At 41.7% G+C, this 19,955-nt stretch overlaps 1 protein-coding gene across 4 annotated transcripts in view; it reads left to right on the top strand.

Moving 5' to 3' along the window:
- Positions 1-19,955, top strand: part of JARID2 (jumonji and AT-rich interaction domain containing 2) — a 214,855-nt gene that overhangs the window by 64,603 nt on the left and 130,297 nt on the right. Inside the window, exon 1 of one of the 4 annotated variants that reach the window (XM_039711972.1) lies at positions 17,076-17,095. The exons of the other annotated variants lie outside the window; for them this stretch is intronic. The gene's annotated coding sequence lies outside the window, so the exon portion shown is untranslated. Of the gene's footprint in view, positions 1-17,075; positions 17,096-19,955 lie in introns of those variants that run through there. 4 annotated transcript variants of the gene reach the window in all.

Genomic DNA, 19,955 nt, shown 5'->3' with positions numbered 1-19,955 from the left:
GAAAAAAGCCCCTGACCTGGAGGTGTGCAGAGAGCTAGCTGCTCTGGCATTACAGTCTGAAGGTGGGCTGGCATTCCCCAGTCTCCCTTCCCAGGCTGTGCCTAAAGCAGCAAGACAGGGAAGAGTCATCCTAAATAACTGGGGTTTGAGACTGAAAGTCAGCAGTACATGTTGGACCACAGCAGAAACAGCTTAAAAAGAAGGTGGCTTGAAGAATTAATTTTGGAGCCAGCCTAGATGAAAAAGAAGCCGAATTTCTTATTCTGCTGAAATGATGGGGAACCACCTTACAGTTAACAACAGTGATAAATGTCAGACTGGTTTGTATTAAAAATGCTTTAATCTGATTTGGCCCCATTAATTTTTAAACTAGCAGAGAAGGTCATTAAATCACAAGTCCCTTTTTTGTTATAAATGCTTGCACCTCCTTGTTCCCTCTACTTCCATGGATTCTGCTTCTAATTAAAGTGGCAATGTGGTTCGTGGCTTGTCAGGCAGATTAATGTGCTTTTCAAATCTGTGTTTTTCTTTTTTTTTCCCCTTCCCCTATATTGCTTGTCTTCCTGATGGGTTTTTTTGGGAGGGGTGTTGCTACTGCACCTGTATACAAAGCTTACAGAAAGGTTTTGGCTCTTACTGTGCAGGCTTGGGTGAAGCATCAAAGAGCCGGGGGTGGGGAGGCGAGGCAAGGAGCCTGAGAGAAATCTGTTTGTCACAGAATGACACATTCAGTCTCCTTTTCCCTTGCATTTGAGTGACGTGCGTTCTTTTTCCGACGGCGAGGATTCGGAGTGTTCTGAGGTTTTGAAACCTGCAGTCCCTCCTGGTTGCTTCCTCCGCTGGTTGGGACCATCCATGCTTGCTTTCTCGTGACTAAACTCGAAACTGGCAGGTCACATCCCATCAGTGATGCGGAATTTGCTGTACCAGGGGCTGAGCTGAACTGGCACCTCGCCAGCAGCCTGAGGGTTGCACTTAATTTGCATATAAATTTACATAGGAGTTTAATTGGAGATAAATGCACATGTTTTTTATTTATAGAGCTCTGCAAGCGTATACACAGATTTACTTTAAGAAATTAACCAAAAATCAACACACCTGCTTTACCTGCTTCAAAGCTGAGTGGGATAAGGTTATAAATGGGGCTCGGACCCCATCACATCAACAAGGCCCTGACAGCTTGTGGCCCCTTTGGCCAGGGGCTCTTCATCTGTGAGGTTCCTGCCAGCCTGCAGCCCCATCTCTGCAGTGTGCCGTCCTCATTCCCTGCTTCCACCAAAATAAAGCATGCTTGTTTTAGAGCAGCTTTGGAGCACGCCCCACTCTTATCTGCAGGCAGCGCAGGCTGTTGCTGGATTCTGTGGACATGCAGTTACAAGCTGTAGCCCAGAGACCAAATAAGTATCTTCCTTCCTCTCCCTCCTATGTGATATACAGCCCCGGTAGGCTCCGTGGGCAGCTTGCTAGAAGATAAAATTAATTTTTGAGTAATGCACGTTGGAAGGAATAATCTGAACGAGACATGCACGTTACTGGGTTATAAATTAACTGTAACTACTGAGGAAGAAAGACGCGGGCATCACCCAGCCTGGCTCTCGCAAACCTTTTCATGTTCTGTTACAGCGTGACGAGTGTCAGGCAGAAATAAAATAAAATAGTGCAGAACAGAATGAAATACAATTATGAAACTTCTCTGTTGTTCTTGCATAATTGGGGGGTCTGACGTCAGCTCTAAAACTGTTTAATTTTGCTCATCTCAGAATACTGACGGAATGAAAAGCTGGCCGGAAATGAATCATGCAATGAATAGAGGGATATATAATTTTTTTTATTTTAAAGTAGCTGGGGAGGTGGAATTGAAGCAATTGAGATGAAAAGGTAAAATGCTTGCAAAGTGTAGGCAGGTGGATTTAATGAAGGAATGCGTAAGCCACTTACGTATGGGTAGAAATTAAATGGCAGAAGTGTGCAACATAATAAGCGGTAGAGAAGTAAATGGAGCACTGCTAACCTTGCTGTGCAATAGGTCGTCCTGCTTCTCTCACGGCTTCTGACATGATCCTTTAACCAGGGCAGGGGCAAATGCCACGCAGTGAGACATTTAAGTCAAATAAAAGGGCCGTGTTTGAAATGGTTAAAGGGAATTCTGTTTTCACAGTGAATAATTAAACTGGGAACTGATTGCCTTCTGTGCAGGAACATCCGTGTCTCTTTACAAACCAGCCTTCATCCCCTGCAATGCATTGTTCATTAAAATAGACAAACAAAAGCTCATAAGGCATGTTAAGCCATTTTTCTAAATCAGGTTCCCTGTTTTGTTGGGGTTTTGTGGGATTTTTAAAGCTCTGTTCTTGGATTTTGTGCTGTCTAAAATGGCTGTGATAACTCCGTGATCTTGTGCACTGAGCTGTTAATGGGCAGCAGAAGCTCTTACCGAGAAATTTAGTATGGCTGAGAGTGTGCTGGGGGAAACAAGGAAGATGAAAACGTTGAGTCTGAAAATGCAGGTCTATTTAATGCTTAAATACATAGATTAGAATCTAAATAATATAAAGGCTTTGACAGTGCAATATGCTTTAAAATGTATTTTTTGGGTTTATGTTTATGGATTTATCAAGTAAATTACCTTAATCTTCATCAGATCGCTCTGAAAAATGTTCCTTCTGACAATCCACATATGCGTCTGTAATAAGTGCATGCAAATCAGTAACAGTATGGACTCTTAGGCTAAACAGAATTTAATTTGCCAGATCAGAGGTAAAAAAAGAGAACAAAGCTGCAGCACAAGAACCGATTTAGGCTGATCTTGCCACTCCTCTCAGGTTTCTGATGCAGGGCTGATGTGTGTGTGGGTTAGAGCAACGTACAATGTCTGATAGGCCAATATAGGGTAGAAGCTGCAGAAATTTAATGAGCAAAAACCGAACAAAGCCTTGCCTTCAGGAGAATTTTTAAAAGTACAATAAAAGTTCCAGCAGCAGCTTTATGAAATATTTCTCTCTGTCATCATGGCCAGTTTGACTCATGTTTGGCTACAGATACCTCTCTCCCTTGCACTCTTACTTTTCTTTTGAAATCTCTGAAGTACTTTCCCCAACCCTGTTGTCTGTCTACTTTGGAAGGAGCGGGGGGGCAGGGGAGGGAGCAGGAAAATTTGTTCTTTCTAAATCCACTGCTCTGTGTAACCCAATTTAGGAGCACAAACATAGGCTCTCTGTTGTGTAGCTGACCCCGGTGAGGAGGGACTGGAGTGTCATGGGGCTGCTCTGGCTCTCCTGAATCTCCTGGGAAGACTGTGCTGCCCGCTCGCTCCAGATCTCAGCCTGGAAGTGCAGGCTGCCTGGGCAGTGCCCGTGTACCCTGTGTCTTTGTTGTGCCATCCCATCTCAGAACAGGTGAGGGATGGCAAAGCCCTTGGGAAAAAGGATGACCTGTCCTCCTTCTTTGGGAGAAGCAGAGCCAAACAATTCCTTTTGGCGAGCCATCTCTCTCTCTGTGTCTCAGTAGATGTCTTCTGTAGGCAGTCTGGGATGGCTGCCTGCCATTCGCCTGTTTGAATTACGATAGAACTGATTTCTTTTTGTTCTTTCCTTAAGATCCCAGATCATCTGAACGCGTCGTGCAAGATGCTTTATGGTTTTGATTTTCAAAGGTGTTTCTTCTTTGGCTTGTGCAGTGCTGTGGTTTGCTGGCACTGTGAGATGCCCCCGTGCTGTCAGGACTGGTTTTGTTCTGCTCTGTGAAATATTGACATTCCCGGTGCTGGCTTTTGCTGGTGTTAGCACGCATAGAAAAAATGCCTGATTAAAGGTTTGCCACATGTTGCTCATCTGCGTGAGTTTTCTTTGTTCTGTGACTTTGGGCAATCCTGTGTATCTGGCAGTACTTCTGGTGTGTGAGAACAGGGTCTGTCTGTCTTTCTTGATTCTCTTGGAAATGTGTGTGGTTTCTTTAATGTAGTAATTTTATTGAACAATTTTAAATGCAGTTCATACGTGTATATTATATATGTATACTTGTTAAAAAGAAAAAAAAAAGTAGTAATTTGTTCCAGAAGGGAAAAGAAATAGGAAGAGCACATTCAAACTGAAATACTGTTTTCCCAAGGGATTTTCATAGCTGTTGAAGTAATTCTTTCTTTGTGTTTTCTCTCTGTGTAACATACATTGCCTTCTTTCTTTTAACTCCAAAATGTAAATTGCTGTCATTATGTTCTGTATTCTATAAGATTCTTGAAACATTTTTCTCAACTTAAATGCTAAGATCCCCATAGCCTCTAAAGCCTACCAGAAATTGTGATTATTTTCCCCAACTTTTTAGGCATTATTTTCAGGTGCTTCCATTTTTTGGCTTTATTTGATCTAAGCACATTTTAGTAACATTAACCACATAGTGAATTTTCCATCACAGAATCTTACTGAGAATGAATAAATGTGATAATCATTTAAAAAAAATTACCCATGGCTGCTCTCTGTTATTTGGTAACTCTAGAAATTGCCTGATAAAGTTCTGCAGTCTTTTAAACTCCTCAGGCAGAAATTTTGGTCTTGAAAATTTGTAAAATTCTGTAAAAAGCTATTAATCAATCAGTGTTTTGCAAGAAAGATGTAAAAGTTCATTCCAGTCTGGTATTTTATATCTACTGGCAAAAAAATCCCAAACCTGTGTGCTAAAAAATAAATATTTCTAAGCTTTTCCAGACCTGAGCATCATGTTGCAGCTCTGAGGAAAGTACAGCTGGAGTGATAAGAGAAGCAGCTGTGCTGAAAGGAAAATGAAGTGGAAAGGTTTAGCTTCATTAATCAGGGTGAAAGGGTTTTTTTGGACTTGAAAGACACAGTTGACCACTTTCAGGTTGAGTGAAAAGTAGTCATCTACAGAGTATATCTCTTTGGGAATGGAAAAATAATCTCAAGTATATGTGTCACAGACAGATGCAATGATGTGAATATTTGAAAAAAGTTTTTGTAGGAAAAAAAAAAATTAAAAAGTGAAAAATGTGTGATCCTAAGGGGTCCCTTTCAGCTGGATATATTTTACAATTCTGTGATCCCCAAGGTTTTTCTAGTAATAAATTGATTATATTTGTCCTGCTTGTTTCATGGGCTGCTAAGTAAAACTAACCCTGTCAAAGAGGGTACATACTGTGGTGCCCCAAATGAGTAACCTTTCTGGTTGGCTGGATCTGGCTGGGGGCCGTAAGCTGTGAATAATTAGATTGTAATTAAAATCTATTTATCACCTTTTCTCTTTCCAGCTGATTTAGGCAGTGGTATTAGGTAGATTATTTTGTTCCTTCTGGTGTCAAAAATACAATGTGCCAGTTGCAAATACTGCAGGCTTTCTTAAATTCTCCCTTCATGCAATTATGAGAATTCTTTTACATATAAATAAATATATATACACACATACACACACATATATAATATGTATTATGTATATATCTTTTTCTGTATTTTTTTCACAGATGAGTTATGAAAGTTTTTGTAAAAATTAAGACTAGCCAGTCTTTTCAGAGGAAGTAGGTTCTCTACTGGGATTTTCCCCAGTACATGCTGTGATCTGGCTTGGGGGACAGTGGCACATCCATGTGAGAGTCCCAGCCTCCTGGCTGGAAGATGGAGTAGTGCCACCACTTCCCAACCTGCCTGTTGGGATCTCTGATCCTACGCGGTTACTGATTCCCTGATGTGCTGACAGAAACATTTTGAGTGGGACTTCCCAGGGACCTTCTTGTGGCATTATGCCATTGCACAAAACTCCTGATGGAAGGTAAAGACATTTGAGGATTGATTTGTACTCTTTTTAATAAAGCAGTGTCTGGAGTTACTGAAGCCTTAGGGGAAATTCAAAATACTTCTGGAAGAACCAGACTGATTCCAGATGTCTTTACTTTTAACCTGGATCTCTAGCTGATCATGCTTTTCTGGTTAATTCCTCATAATAAGCTACCTAATTTGGTGGATTTGTGAAGAAAGGCCTTCAGAGGAAATGTATCCTTTTTAGAAATACTTCTCTTTTTCCAGCAAATAGTCTGGTGTAAAGGCTAGGCATTAAAAAAAAAAAAAAGTAAGAATAGTAAAGTCGTTGTAGAAATAAAGCAGGATTCTGGCACCAGTTGTCTTTAGAAGTGTAGTGTTGGACAAAGTTTATAGGTCTTGGCTTGTCAGACCTACGAGTGTCTCCTGTGGAACAGCTGAATGAGACAATGAGAGGAAGGATACCATAAAGGGAAATTAGGCCTGAGAAGAAAATGCCAACACTTTTTTCCCCCACCCCCATGCAGACAGCAGTTCTGGATCTGCTAAACAAAGGCAGAAAAAAATGCAAGGGACTCAAAAATGCACTTTTCAAACTTCCAGGTCTGGTTTTAATCTTGTGCATCCTTCTGTGTTCCCTTGCCAACACCTAGAGGCCTCACAAGTGCTAAAGTGCACAGGATTTCCAGTGGCAGTAATCATATGTAATGAGGTTCACTTGATGAAGTCACACGTGCCAAGGCAAAAAAGGCTTTAACAGCTTCTCCTGAGCTGAACTCCTCCACGCCTGTCTTGCTTTCCATGCAGACCTGGGGAAATGCTGCTCTGGGATGTGAATGCTGTACAGCCATGTGAAAGACATCCTCAGGGATCACTAAGGTGCAGTGTGTAGCAATCAGTGTGCTGTGCTGGATAGGTGTGCAGATTCCTGAGAGCTGGCCAGGCTGCCTTCTGCAGCAACTTCTTGTGAATGCAGCATTTGTAACAGGCTGTTTCCTGCCAGTTTGGTTACTGGGCAGATAAAATGCATTGATATCCTCTTAATTCATTGCTGCTTTTTAAAATCAGCTTTATTGCTTCCGAGTAGCAAGTGTATAGTAAGAGGAGTATAATTTTTTAACTTTCCCTGCTTCTCTTCAGCCTGACTTCCTGCTGAACTACTTAAATATAACCACCGTATTTGCTTCTCCTGACTTCGTGGCAATGTTATATATGCTTCTCAGTGAAATCCCCAGCAGATGAAAATCTCTTTGACATCTGCCTTTGACTTCCAAAGAATCTATCATTTTATACTGTGCATTTTTTGGATGTATACTGTGTTTTATACTATAAATTTTTTGGATGTATATGCCTTGAATTTTACAAAAGTGAAAAACATCTTCTCCTACCCCCACTCCCAGCCATTAAGGTGATTCATGTGTATGTGGTGCTTGGTGTGAGTTTTTTAATTTTACACCATGTGTAAGGATTTGCAGATGAACTGCGGTGTAACAACACAAAATTCGTCCCACTGTACTTTATAGACTGCTGTTTTTATCTGTCTGTTCTAGCAGTGCCAATGATCGTTCAGCAGTAAGATAGCAGAGGGCTGTCATAACCACACTGCAAAATCCCTAAATTGATTCTCAACTTCCCAGGCTCTCTGTTGTTCTTAACCATGCTGTTTCCACAGTAAGAAATCTCTTTGCATTGCTGTTCATGGGAGCAGGAACATTAATCAGATTTGCAGATATGTGGCTACCTCCATGAGTTTTCTTGCCACTCCTGTGGCTCCACCTCCTCTCTTGCATACCTTGGTGCATCTTGAGCATCTCTAGCCCATGTGGTGTTCTTTCACATGCTTGTGAGAAGCAGCCTTCATGCTGCAGCCATTGTGCCAGGGCTGGAGAGTTCCCAGTAGGCATGGAACCACAGTTCCAAGGAAGCCCTGGATGGGATCATAAAAATGTTTTCCCAAACAGGAGGTAGATTACAGGGACTGATTTACAGTTCTGTTTACATGAGGGGTTGGGCTGTTGTGCCTTCATTTCCAGACTTGATTGCATTTGTAATGTGTGCCTGTGTAGTAACAGGAGGGTGCAATTTCAGCTCAGGTGGGTGTTGCCCACTCTGGCTTCAGCCTACCAGCAGAGGTCTAAATATGTGAATGAAAATGAAATGCAGGAAGATGCAGCAGCATGGGTTTGAGGCTGTGTGAGCAGCTGGAATCTGAGCCTTCTGGGTATGCCCAAAACATGACAGGGTGGGTTGGTAGCTAAAACTCAAGCCCGTGCTGTCATATCCTTAATGCCACTTTTACTTAAATTTGTTAAAATCCTTTACAAAACCAGACAGACATAGGTGAGGGTCTGTTTCTCAAAGGTCCTTCTAGTTAGAAGCCTGAGACACAGCTGATGGTTGCTTACAATAACATAATTTTTCCATGCTTATGGGTCTAAAGGGAGTTCCTGCTGTATCTAAAAGAGAAATCAACTCCACTCTCAGCCCCTGCATGGATGTAAGACTCAGTCCTCAGGTTAGATTGGAATGATGATTGCATTTTCTTACAAGTCAAGTACTTTCCAATATGGAAGGAAAAAAGGGTTTCTCATTAACTTATCTGAGTACTGTCAGGAGTAGCAGCATGAAATCAGTTTTAGTACTTCCTTATTTTAAAAAAAGATCCGAACAAAAACCAAACAACAAAGCCTCCAAAGTTGCTGTTTGGGATCAGTTGAAGCAAAGGGTTGGGAACTGGGGACACAAGGAAAGGAGATCTTGAAACAGGTTATATTTAACTTATTCTCTCTGGCCTTGATAGGTGCCCTCATTTCCCCAGATTTTTACTTCTCTCTCCAGTCACACTAACCAGCTGATTCCTGATCTTGTTACCCAGCTATTAATATTGCTCAAGGCTGTTAATGCCTAAGCTGTGCTGTTTACCTGTAATGCTGAATTGGAATATGGGGGGGGTGGGGGGTGGCATTTTAAAGATTATTTGAATAATTTAGTCTTGGTAAAAGGATTGGGAAGAGAAATCTGAAATCTGATTTATAGAAATAAAAACCTTAGATTTCAGTTAGACATGGTGGTTCTTGATTTAAATTCTCATGCAATAATTTTAAAAATGTGTTTTATACACTTAAGGCGTACCTTTGGAAACAGGAAGTTTTTACAGAATGGAAAATACTTATTTTTAGATTTCTGGCTGTTTGCTTGCTTGAGTTTTTAGTAAACCATTCCTGGTGAATTTGCAGTGTTTGTTGTTTAATGTCAAATTGCTAGTATGACTGCTTGAGGTGTGCCACCCTACATTTCCAGTGCTGTGGAAATTAAATCTGTTTGGACCTGTCATAACTGAAAGATGAATCCTGGTTTTGTTACAAAGGCCTTCAGAATTTCCACAGTGCCTATGGGAAGTGAAAATTTATTGAATTGTAGTAGGTGCTGGAAAGCAGGTAATGAGCTCTGCACAGCAATTCTGATGTCACTTGTCACTCTTCTGATCAGTGCACTGAAAGCAACCCCATGTATCCTCCCTTTTGGAGACCACAATTTGATGAAAAGCATTTATTTTATATTTCCTTCTAGAAGGTTGTTTTCATCTGTGCTACACACACATTGTTCAGTTTTGTGTTAGTTGACTTTCTTGGACAATCCTGTCCAGAAACTGTCTTGTCACAGCAGCTCTGAAACCTTAAAAAAAATTTTGAAAAGTAATATGACTTTGATAGTTGTCACAAGACACAATGGACATCAGTTCCCTTATGTATAGTATTTATGAACTACACCTTACAGATGTCCTGGTATTTTGATTTAATTTTCCACTTCATCCAGATTCAAGAGTAAGAGCTCCCTCTCTATAACTGACCAGTTTCTTTGACCTCAGCACTGTGATGCATTTTAAAGTGGATATCGTTATTGTGGTGGATTTTTTGTGTGTTCACTTTCTTAAGGACTATATAAGCGCATGCCCTCTTAGATGCCTCTGATACTTGTACATTGTCCATAAAGGTGAGTCAGATGATACAGAGTATGCAGGAAACATTTGAAAAAGGAGCAGTGGTTTCAAGTACTTGGTTTGGAGGATTAGGTCACTTTTTACTAAGTTTACTCATAAACATAGGGTAATATTTTAAACGTTCTAGTCTACCCTTCTGTTGAGAAGGAAAAGAAAGTTGGACTTAACACAAGCTGAAACGAAAATAGCAACAGCCATAAATTGCATTTAGACAAGTATACGCCAAAAATAAGGTGAAGTAATTGGAAATTTGTGGCCTCCATTCATAAAGTTGTAAGATTTTGACTTAATTTGCAGATATTTGCAAGAGTCCACAGTTGCAGGTATTGTTTGCAGTTGTGCTATTGGATTATTTTGGGCTGGCCCAAGAGTCTGTTCTGTAGGGGCGAGATAATGCTATGATCAGATGAGCTGATGTAGTTTCATTGGTTTTGTGAGCTTTCTAGCAATTGCATGCTTTTCCTCTCTTCTTTTCCTCCTCCTTCTGGAGGTGTAATGCTGGTAGATGCCTGCCAAGAGTTTGGAAGAAAATCTGGAAAAATTACGACGAAGTGTAAGCTGCTTCACAGACGTCTTGAATGTTGTTTTCAGTGGAGACTGGAAGTACATGAGCAGGAATCCAGTGTGCTCTGTTAGCTGGGAGGAAAACTGGTGAAGGGCCTGAGGAGACGATGGCCAGCGTGAGGGTTTGGGCCATGCTGAATGCATGGAGCAGCAAGGCAAGGGTTTCCATGGAGGGAAGAGGCCATCATGCGTGGGGAGTAGGCTAGCATGCTCCCATCACCCTTCTGCCCTTCTCCAGCCAGTTTGTAATCTATCAGCAGATGCCTAGGAAATTGCACAAAGGGGTGGGATTTGCAGAGGTAACTCCTGCAAACTCCTGGTGTAGCTGAACTGAGGAGCAGGAGGAAAGCTGGTGGCCCTTCCTGGCCACCGGTGCTGTGTGCTGGCCTGCAGCGAGCACGGTGCTGGGGACGCTGAGCACAGGAGTCCACATGCAGTCAGAGCTCATTAATTCAGCTGCTCACAAAGCAACTTGTTTGAGTAACTCAGATTTATGTCTGTGAACACAGTGTGTAAAATAAATTTTTTATTTGTGTTCTACTCGGTTTGGCAGCTGGGGAAGCTCTTCTAAGACTATGATCCTGCTTTTTCCCTGATAGTGAATGGGAGAGAGCCCACGCTTCCAGAGTAGCACCCAAACCTGATTCTGATAACTGAGTAATTAAGCAGCCCCACCTTTGTTTCTTAAAATGCAGCAGCTGGACCCTGTAAGATGGTTGGCTAAAATGGAGAAGTGGTGGTTCTGTTTACTAATTGATTTTGCTTTTGAACTCCCTTTATTGCTTATGTGTGGCAGTAGAGATAAAAGGGAGAGTAGGGAAAACAAAAATCAAGTGAAGCCATTTTGTCTCTTCCTTTCTGGGCTGGTTTCCCCTGTACCAGTTCGGACTTCTCTGTGAGGGGGCTCTTCTGTGCACAGGAGCCTCCCTCCCTGACAGCACATGCTGCAGTGGGATGGGTGCCCTGCCTCTCCTTGCCCCACACGACTGGGCTTGGGAGCGGGGCAGTGTTGGGCTTGGGCAGTGGGATTGGTTTTTAATGCTCAGACACAGTGGCCTTTCAGACATGGTGGCCCCTGGGACCGTGTGCTGCAGAGTTCGTGTGGAGGCACACATTTGTTTGAGGGGATAAGCAAGTCTCTGTCCCTGAAAAGTGAAATTCCACTGCCCTGGTCCCAAAGTGGTTTGGCACCTTGAGTTACTGCTCAAGCAAAAACATGTCTTTTTCTATCTGTCATGTAAGAGAAATTTCGTAACATAAATTTGAGGGAATTAACCCATCTGAGGTGTTTGAGATGCACTGTAGAGGAAAAAATGGTGAAAACATTTTCTACATGAATCTCCTTTTTCTCAGTATTACTCTGTGATTAATGTCTTTCCCCCCTGGTCCAGGACCACTGCTGTGGCTACAGCCTCCCCATGTTCTGTACCCACTCCTGAGGACAGTTTGGTAGCCTTTTCTGTATTTCCATTTCGATGTCATTCCTTCCTTCCTTGGCCATGGCACTCTACAGTAAGAACAAACATAAGCAGTCATGTCGACTACCTCCAGCTGTGCCAGTGTCTGTCATGAACTCATCCCACTGCCTGGGTGGTCTCTGATCCCCCCTGAGCTTGGCCCATTTGCCCCTCACCCAGTGTGCAGGGTCCTCTTGTGCAGGTGCCAATGTCTGCAGGCACAGCAGAACAGGTCTCTCTCCCTGAGCATCTCCTCCTCACACTAATTAACGTGTCCAGGAACCTAAAACCGTTTCCTAAATTAAAATAAGATTTATTACGGAAATAGGTCATGGTGCCATCTGCATCATAGATGGTGCTGTGTCCTTGAGCGCTTATCCTATAAGCCAGCCGTGTTTCTAGTTCGGCATATCTGCAGTGCAAAGAAAAGGACTCATTTCAGCACAAGCAGACAAGCATGCATTTCTTCCTGGAAATTCCACGTAAAAACAATTTATTTGTGGGTGAAATTGGACATGGCGTTCAGTGGTGGCGTACTGTACACAACTTAGCAGTATTAAATGCTTTGAGGTCTGTGATACTTCATTTTTTAGGCTCAGTTCTGCACACTCAGACATATTCCAGGGATTTCCCAACACCATGATGGCCTTTCACCTAGCCTTACTTTCCCACTCTTCTCCTCTCCGTGGGTTTCCACTTACAGCACACTGTACACCAAAGGCTGGTTATTGCCCAGAGGTAAAAATTGTTCCTCAAGTTGGTGTCTTGCCTAAAGTGAAGACTCTGGTCAACCTTCTCTCACTGCCAGTTTTTTTGGCCTATTTCTCTTAACTGTATTTTTTAATTTATTATTTAATGTTTTTTACCTGACTGAGGCAAAATATGTTATCTTTGCACCAGTAACTGTTTGTTTGTTTTGTCCTACTGCCCTTCTCAGTCCTTCTGGAGATGAATTTTGAGCTTTTTATTTTCCCTGTCCATTCTGCAAGTTCCAGTAGTTTTCAGCTCAGAACCTAACACGAATAAGAATGTTTATTATTAGAGGAAGTAGGATATTTTCCCTGTCCATTCTGCAAGTTCCAGTAGTTTTCAGCTCAGAACCTATTCTGCAACATGAATAAGAAGGTTTATTATTAGAGGAAGTAGGGGGATTTTTGTGAGAATCTTACCAGACTGCCATCCCTGGCACGTGTTACAGGCCAGAAACACAGAAAAAAGTGCAAATGGAATGATTGCTTTTAATCATTGTGATTTATGTATTTTTTATCCTCCTTTTCATTGCCTTGGTCTTGTGTATGTTTTTGATCATGAATCCAAATTTTTACCCAATGAAGTTTGCTGTAAACTGCACTAGATTGTTTAACTGTTAAGTGACTTTCGCAGCATTTTCATTTGTTGCCTTTTTCATTTACATTTCAGAACATTTCCAATATGTAAATATCGTTCTACTTCCTCATACTTTTTGGTACCATACTTTTTTGGTGAGCTGGAGCAAAAGTATCTCTAATCTGAGAAGTAAATATTTTCTTATTCTTGTTGCCTTTTTCATTTACATTTCAGAACATTTCCAATATGTAAATATCTTTCTACTTCCTCATACTTTTGGTACCATACTTTTTTGGTGAGGTAGCTGGAGCAAAAGTATCTCTAATCTGAGAAGTAAATATTTTCTTATTCCACATTTGAAATGTCCCAGCTTTGTTCTTGCATGGTTAGGTTTTCTCCCTCTGCTATCCAAGAGCTATCTCTGGCTGTAGAAGGTAAACACTGGGGGAGCTAAATGAGATTACAGCATCACTTTGGTAACCTTCCTTAGTGAATGGGCAGTTGATTTGTCCATAATGCAAAACACTTAATGTATTGAAGTGTCTAAGAAAGAAAGCTACCAGTTCACCACTCAGGGTTCAATTTCAGAATAATAACATTTATTTGTAGGGAAAAAAGAGTTAGTTCTGCAATGGCAGAGTAGATACTGTCACTCAAAGCATGGTCTTTTTATTAACCTCCGATTTATATGGTTAAGTAATTGTTGTATTAGTGGCGTTTCTGACTGGTAAGGTGGAAAAAAAACCACAGATGTCTGTGTACAGTGTGCTCCCTGTTTATTTATCTGTAGTGGGCTGGAGCAAGAGAACTGGCCCACTGTCAGAGGGCTGTGAGCGACAGAGAGCTTCAGCTCTGCCAGCTGAGGCTTGACACAGCAGCTCATGGGCAACACGTGTCATGTACTTCTTTGTGTGTATGTCTGTCTGTCCTTCCCTGTGCATAGCAAAAGGTGGGGTAAAGGCTTCTGCGAAAGTGACACATACTGAATGTCAATTTTCTTGAATAAACCGGCTTACAAAAAACTATTGCTCTCTGTTATTGGTTTATATGTGCCTGTGCCTTTTGTGGAAGCAGAGCATATTTCTCCAGAACAGAAATGCACATATAATGGCTGAATGCGTGGCTTGGTGGTAGCACATACAGAATGCTTGGAGGTATTTATTTTTCTTAGTGTGATGCTGTTCAGATTTTGGAACTAAGGAAAATTCTTGTACTAATATCCTTTTCTACTTTGTTCTTCCAATTTCCATAACACTTCAGATTAGAAATGTCATAAATTTGGTCTGAAACTAAAAGCTTGTTACTAAGAAAGACAGGAGAATGTTCATAAACGGAAAAATATTTAACCTATCTTCTTCCCGGCCGTTTTCTTAAACCTGAAGTAAACAAGGTGAAATTGAGTGAATTTCTATTAAGCAGACTCCTCTGCTTTCGAGTCACCTCGGGAACAGACAATTGATGGCATATTTCCAGCTGGCAGAGCTGTTGAAAGGTAGCATGCAACTTCAACTCCATTTTTTTCCCTTTTCAACATATGATTGTGCAAGTCTAGCTAAGTTCATCAGAGAGTAAATATTCCTTCAGTGTGTAAAATAAAGAATAAATCTGCAGGTTGGATTCAGTGAGCAATCAGATTATTATCATAATAAAGGTTTTTCTTCAATACTGTGAATGCTTTAGACACTCAGGGTTTTTGGAGATGATGTGATGATCAACTTGATATCAACTGTTGGAGTCAATATGAAGTCTTAAAAGTTTTCTTTTGCTTTTTAGGTTTTTTTGTGGAGGAGAAGGGGAGGGACAGGATAAGGAGTTTGCACAGTATTTCCTAAAGCTTGTGTGGAAAACCAGGCCATTTAAATCTGTCATATTTTTCAGAAATAGAGGAAAATTTCACCACATTTTGGTGGCTGTTACTTCTTCCACATGAGGTACTTTGGGACTAATAATGGTGTTTGCATTTGCTGTTGGTTGTGTGTTGATCATGTTTTGCCAAGCATTAACTGCTTGTCTGAGTGTTAGCAGCTTCTCATGGCCTCCTCTCTGGTAAAATAGTGGGAGGTGATAATCTGACCCGAACAAATAAGTGACAAACTCTGCTTGCTTCCAAGTGTGACTGGTGCCTGAAATCCTGCTTCTCCCATCCCGTATCCCTGGGACTCTTGCAGAGCCCGAGGACATTGTAGCATCCTGGGGAGTGCCTTAGAGGGTTAAAGCAGTGCTGTGGATGTAAGGTCTGTGGGCACCAGCAGCCTCCCAGGTTTTGAGCAGAGACTCTGTGTTGGGAGTATATAGCTGTCAGTGTAGACTGTGCTGGTTGCATCACGTTTTAAGAGCAAGGTGAATTTGTGCAATGCTTTCCCTGGGAGCATTGTTGCCTAGTGAAAACAGTTGACGTCAACCCAAAACAAACCATGTGACTGCCTATGGTTTAATTTGGTCACACAACAGAGACAGAAAATCATTGAATTGCTCTTTCCTGACAAGCACTCCTTCAATGGAGTTGGTGTAAATTTAGTCAGTTCACTTTGTTGAGTATCGAGAGCAGTGTGATATGTAAATAAAGCTTTATCAGACGAGATAGATTTAAAATTCCACAGTTGGTGAGGAAGCGTTAGCAGTATAATATAATACAAATATTTACACAGTAACTTCTAAGTCTTCAATAAGTGCTTAATATTTGAAATATGTGTTGTGAAAACATTGACTGATTAAGCCGTACCATTGCTGCTACATCTGTATGCAGCGACTTGCAATGGCTAGGATGCAGGAGTCACAGGGAGGAATAGGTCACCCAGCCATGCAAAGGCATTTAAACAAGTTACACTGTTTTTTTTCCTAATTTTAATTAGGATTCAGCAAGATCTGCTCTCCCAAAGCACACATAACTCCATCCCTGCATCCTGTTGGAGCTGCTGCTCCCAAAAGGTGTTGCATTCACATAGTATGACTGGATGTGATCATGTGCCCAGTGGATCTGAGACTGCTGCAGTAGGAAAATCGAGCTACCAAATTTGGGCCTGTCCACAACATGGAGTGTAGCCATCACTAGTCTGTTCCTCGCCCTTGTATCTGTCATGGCCTTTTGATAAGGAATTGCAGTGGGCTGAAATTACAGGTGGTTAATCTTTTGCATGCTCACAGTGTCACAGGAATGGTGCTGGTCTGCTTGTTCTATGGGAGGAGAAGCTGGTAGCCAAGGAGATTCCCTCTTTGGGTGGATACATCTGCTTTGCCCAGTCCATCATTGCATTCAGCCTCCAGTTCCACCATTACTCTTGAATGAGGTAACAAAACAGTAGACTCAACAGACTGCAAATGAAAATAAACAGAAACACAGCTCCTAAACTTGCCTGGATGATTCTCTGTTGCCACCTCATTTGCCAAGAGACTGCAAGAGCTGATCCACACCTAAATATATAGGGCTGCTCTAATCCAGTCTTAATTTTTTTCCTTCCCTCTTCTGGCTACCCTGTTTTGCCTTCTGCAAGCACACAGCAAAACTGAAAACCAAAGTGGTTTGTTGTGTGCTTAAAGTGTGAAGTTCGGGTTGGGTTTATTGTCGGTACTGTGGGTACTGTTAAATCACAGACTTGATTGCAAATGGCCTTTGTAGCCATCACTGTCGTGCTGCTAGATACAATTGAGCCAGTTCCTGCAGTGTTTTGGCAGAAACCTGTTTTTGATAAGCCCTGCTCTGTCTAGACCTCTATAACAATTTCATTCCACTAAAACTATCCTTTTCCACAGAGGAGCAACAGACAGCTTCCATCAGGCCCAAGGTCTTTTCCTTTGGGAGGGCTGAAATGATGTAGCTGGTCATGCAGGAAATCCAGCCCACTTAATGAAGTGCCCCCTCTTTTCTTACAGCAGGCTAATGCAAACAACCAGCACCTGATGCTGAGTGGGGAGATGTATATCAGCCTGTGCTTTGCCCACTCTGTGGGCAGCTGCAGTGGTGCCTGGCTCTGTTTTTGGGAGGGCTGGAGGTAGGTGTGCTACATGGGGCCTCACGGAGTTGTCCCAAAATCTCAACTTTGCATTTACTCCAGTTGTAGGAGGTTTTCATGTCTAAACCAGTTGTGGTGGTAGCATGCAAAACTAGATTTTGCAAGAGAAAGGTGAAGTAGCAGGTGATTTCATCAGAAGCTGATGTTGGGGATGTTGCTGTGGATAGGTTAGCAGGCAGGTGGTGTGTTGTGAAAATCACCTGCAAAGGTCTTTCTCTGAGGTAAGGCTGTAACACTTGCCCATGCCTTAGCTTGATGCAGATGAGGGGTTGAGAGTTTGCAGAGAAATGATGCAATTCTTGTACTGCTTATGATGTTTTTGCAAGACTAAGAGCAAATAATCTTGAAATGAGCTGGCAGGTTTATGATTGGGTTTTATGAGCTTTTACGATGTTTATAATCTGGCATTGAATTTGCAGTTTAAGAGGTGAAAGGTTTAAAGGAACACAGTAGCAAAGGTGTACTGCTGAATTTCTTCTGGGTATAATTTTAACATAGATGCTTCCCTGATGTGGCAGGTTTGTTGGAAGTATGGCCTGTACAGTTCATAGTGAGTGTGTGACTGAGTAAAATGGACTCCATCCATATCACATGTTCAACAGAGGGAAAAATTGAACAGAAAATGAGATTTTGCCTTCTCTAAGAAAGGACCTCAATTGAAGGCAACTGCCTCTTGTGATGTAACTGCCTTGTGTGGTGTAAGGCCCTGAAATGCAGCCTTTGCTATTTTCTTTTAAATCCCAGCCTCAGAAATACTGCACATTGTCCATGCCTGCTTCTTTTCCTTGTTTTTCTGGTACCAGTAAAAAGGTAAAGTCCCCTGCAGTCTTTCAACTGGAATTCTTAACTTATGGCCTTTCTCCATGGTACTTTTGAAGAAAATTAATACTTTTTTCCCTGCTCCTTTTCTTGTGATTCTGCATCCACTTCTTTTGATGGATGTGTGCTTCAGAGGTCCTGCCTGCAGATGTTTGCATATGTACAGCACAAGCATGTTCTTACTTAACTATCCATTTCAGTTTTCCTGTGTTATCTCATATGGCTCCGCGGGGCTCGGTGAGCAGCAGGTTTGCTGCTGGCTAGCTTTTTGAGGTTTCTCTTATGCACAGTACTGTATTTGTCTCCTGGTTCTTTGATTTGTAATGTTTTGCCTTTGATTGCTGCGGAAGGTATAAACAAGCCTGTCAAAAGCCTTGTTTAGCGCGCAGATTCTGTGGGGGTGGCTGGCAGCCTTAGACCCTAAAATAGATCTAGCAATGAACTGAACGGCTTAAAACCCTGGGAATTTAATTTGATCTTTCTTGTTGCCTTAAATATTGGGACTGAATGAGCATTTCTCAAACAGAACAGAAGGTGAACATGTTGGTATGTGACAGTAATAGAAGAAAGGTCCAGATCTGCTGTCATTGAGATGATCTGTAATATTCAGAGGCCGGGCTTGGCCATGGGTAGCGGCTTGTCTGCTGTAAGTCACCATACCTGGGGAGGGGAGTGCTGTATCTGTCCTCTGATGTTACAGCATCCATGGGGACAGTTGTTCTGAAATGCTTCCCTGGATCCTGTTGTAGGGTAGTCACTGCAGGAAAACCTAAAACAATCCCTCATGGTTTTAGCATCTGTTTTATGCTGGCTTTGTGAAGGAAGAAAGAAGAAGCTGCAAAATCACGTAGGGGTTCCTTTTCCCCCCTCTTTATTTTTCATGTAGCACCATGCAGTTAGTAATATCATAGTTGGGGTTTTCAGTTGTGGTGGTGAGAAGGTAACAATGATTTGGCTTCAACGTGCTGCAACAGCTGCAGAATTCATTGGAGCTTAGAAGCCTGTGAGTTATAGCTGTGATGCCATTTACAGCTTTTATGGAAGAGCTCTTAAATTTGTGAAATGTGTTACTTTTTGAAGTGCATTATATTTGTAATTTGAATTCTCTAAAATCCTGTCTGAGGGAGAAAAAACAGCTTTGAAAATTCCACTCTACCCTCTAAAAACACAGGGAACTCTTACCAGGCGGGGTGTCAAGTCTTTTAAATTGAGTGATAGAACACATAGATGGATTTGTAAGTGCTAAAATGTCAATTAGTGTACTTAAAAGCTTAATGGTTGTCTTTGATGTACTTCTAATATCTTCAGTAAAGTTTGACTGTTGCCATTGATCAGGGAGTGGAGGAGGGATGAGAGGATTGAATGCCAACCCAAACAGGTCTCATGGAGCTTGCGAGTGGCAAAGCAGCACTTTGGTGTTGCTCAGTCTGAAATTCATTACTTGTTTGCTGGGTAATATTTTGGAGGCCAGATATATTTCATACTGAAGAGTGAGCTTTGAAAAGCCTTAGAGTGCAGGTGACCACTGCTTATATAGCTTATCTTTGTGCAGAAAATTTACTGATGTAACTACACTGACCTGAAAATACATTTAGAGTAGCTTTAGAATCTCCTCATACATGTCCTTTAATTGGCTTAGAAGCAAAGAACATCTCCCAGCTTCAATGGATACTTCCCTCCTGGCTTTAAAGGATATTCTTCCAGTTGGGAACATTGAAAAAAAAAATTAATAGAAATCTCCCTTTTTGGGTAGTACATCAAGTAAAATTAACACGTCGCACTTCTAGTGCAATAGCAGTGGGTCCATCCCAGGAGCCTGTGTCAATTCAACTGATTTGGTCCCCCATCAGGCTCAGTAAATTTGATTCAGGCACCAGTATCCTGAGGCTTCCCAGCAGTAGGTTCTGCATGTTTGACTGTCATTACCCCTCCCTGTGTTAAAAGATTGACCAGTTTTGGTTTTTTTTCCTTTAAATATATTTTTAAACCTGATGATTGCATGAAATACAGACATCCTGTA

This window comes from Passer montanus, unplaced genomic scaffold (genome assembly GCF_014805655.1).
Source record: "Passer montanus isolate IOZ18808 unplaced genomic scaffold, ASM1480565v1 scaffold26, whole genome shotgun sequence".
Lineage (NCBI taxonomy): Eukaryota > Metazoa > Chordata > Aves > Passeriformes > Passeridae > Passer > Passer montanus.
The sequence above is the reverse complement of the archived record's forward strand: the minus strand, read 5'-3'. Positions and strand labels throughout refer to the sequence as shown.